This window comes from Octopus bimaculoides, chromosome 11 (genome assembly GCF_046866305.1).
Source record: "Octopus bimaculoides isolate indiv1 chromosome 11, ASM4686630v1, whole genome shotgun sequence".
Classification (NCBI taxonomy): Eukaryota; Metazoa; Mollusca; class Cephalopoda; order Octopoda; family Octopodidae; genus Octopus; species Octopus bimaculoides.
The window spans coordinates 8,011,264-8,013,763 of record NC_142938.1 but is presented as its reverse complement, the minus strand read 5'-3'; the positions used below and the strand labels follow the sequence as shown (position 1 = coordinate 8,013,763).

The window sequence follows — 2,500 nt, the reverse complement described above, 5'->3', positions numbered from 1 at the left end:
TGGTGACGGACGAAATACCACTAAGCATTTTTTCGTCCAGTGTGCTAATGATTCTGCCAGCTCACTGCCTCAGTAGTAGCAGTAATGATAATAATAATAATAATAATATTGATGATAATCAGCAGTGAATTAATGTGAAATGGCAAACACAAGACATTGAAAAACCAGTCTCCTTCAGGTAGCAGACATACTTTCAACTGGTATTTGAAAAGAAAATCTTTTTTCATTCCACACTAATCCTTCCAATACAATTAAATTGTGAAATATAAATTATAAGTACAATAAAACGAAAAGCAAGTAGTTAAAAGTGAAGCGGTGCAAGTTAGGGATAGGTAAACATCCATTTGTACAGTGGTGTGGCGTGGTTTAGTCTTTAGCTACAGTAACTCACCTTTCTTACGAATGCATTAGTAGATATTCCTCGTATTATATTTTAATGAATTTTTACAAGTATTTGTCTTGCTTCAGCAACTATATAATAATAAAGAGGAATAAGGAATAGATTATATGTATTTGGGTAAAAAGATTAAAAAAAGGAGGAGTGAGAAAATATTTATTAATACAGCCTAAGTATTACAATAAGAGCTAGAACTAGGAGTGACAATGGTAGTGTTGCAGTCGTAGCCCTTTTTCCCTCCCGTTTCTTTTTACGAGGGTTTGTGGTGATCTTTTTAACACTTTCTGCATTAAATTAATTTTCATGATTATTCCAGTAATGATGTCGAATATCTACTGAAAATAGAACTGGTATTTTTCTGCATGTCATGTTGCCCCAATAAACTTGACATTTCTCGACAAAAAAATAGTTCCGAACATGACATTCCTCAACAAAAGATAGATTGATAGATGAAACTGCTTTTCACAGTTAAAGGGTTTAATGAAATTTGGAGTGGATATATTTGATTTCTGTGGTAAAACGGTTAATATTCTTACAAAACATCCAAGAAGTAAATGAAATTAATTAGAAGACTAAGACGACCTAGTGGCTCCCTCAATGGTTTGTATGAGTAGTAAAGTATCAGAGTTGATTTAATCCTTCAACTACAAAATTAAATTTCATGCTTATTTCAGTAATGAAGTTACGTGTCTACCAAAAAGTAGAATTGGTGTTTTCTCCAAGTCATGTTGTCTCAGTTAACTTGACATATCTCGACAAAAAGTAGTTTCAAACATGACATTCCTCAACAAAAAATAGAGTGGTATATAAAACTGCTTTCCGCAGTTAAGGGTAATGAAATTTCAGGTGGACATATTTAATTTCTGCAGTAAAAGGCTTAACAGAATGCAAGAATAAAACCCACAAATGAAGCACATGTGATTGGTGGGAATAGAAAAGAGGCACAACTGATGAATGAGTATAGCTTATGTCATGTCTGTAATAAATAAGTATAATGAGAGGTCTTACATTGGCAAAAGGCCAATGTAAGACCTCTCAGAAATTAAATCAACTCCCAATACATACATGCTTGATAGTTATTTTATCAGCCCGAGAAACAGGGAACACCAAGCTCGAGACCCAACAGGATTTGAACTTGGAATATTAATAACGATAAAACTAAATACTACAAAATATATAACATATTTGATGACATAAAAAGACACACGGGTATATTAGATGCAGCCCATTGTCAGCAGCATACATTCAGGAAAAAAAGTGGGCGTTAGGGACAAGAATTAGCTTATAAAGAGGCCCAACATCACATGTAGGACTCAGGGTGACTTTCTGAGATATTTTGGGGGGAACAAAGTGCGTCTTATTTGCCAATAAATGCAGTAAACCCAACACTATATCTACCTGACAATCACTACTACAACCACCACTGTCAAAATATATAAGTACAACAAACACACATACTCATACAGTTACATACGCATATAGATATTTACATACGCATATACATACGCATATACATTTACATACGCATATAGATATAAGTATAAAAGTACAGAATTTATATTTTTTGTGTTCACCCAACAAGCATTTTATTGAATTTCTGGGTTAGAGACTTGTCTCATTTTACCAAATTGAGAAAATAGGTAACAGGGATGTTCTACTTAAGCTAACTTTTTGTATTTTACTGCCCTGATCACATCATTGAGGCATTGGTGAATTTTCTTCTCTGCTTTAAACACTAAAAGCTACATTATATAGATCAAACTTAAACATCAACTCTACACAAGATTACCCTTTCAATTTTTAACATTATTATATTTCTATGTCTATCTATCTGCCATTATATATATATATATATATATATGCACACACATACACACACACACTTGTTCATTCATTGTGTTTGTTTTTCCATTGCGTATATATATGTATACATATTCATTTGTTCATCTCAAGCTTGATATTCACATATATATATAAATGTATGTATGTATAGAGATACACACACAAACATACATAACTAGAAACACAGACATACGTACATACATGCACACATACATGCATGTACACAAGTAATATCTTATTTCTCTTCGCAATATTTTTTAA

At 32.5% G+C, this 2,500-nt stretch overlaps 1 protein-coding gene across 19 annotated transcripts in view; it reads right to left on the bottom strand.

The window, feature by feature from the left end:
• Positions 1–2,500, bottom strand: part of LOC106880892 (uncharacterized) — a 225,556-nt gene that overhangs the window by 166,269 nt on the left and 56,787 nt on the right. For 9 of the 19 annotated variants that reach the window (XR_016243577.1, XR_016243578.1, XM_089359364.1 and 6 more), the window contains one exon: positions 392–471. The exons of the other annotated variants lie outside the window; for them this stretch is intronic. The gene's annotated coding sequence lies outside the window, so the exon portion shown is untranslated. The remainder of the gene's footprint in view (positions 1–391; positions 472–2,500) is intronic. 19 annotated transcript variants of the gene reach the window in all.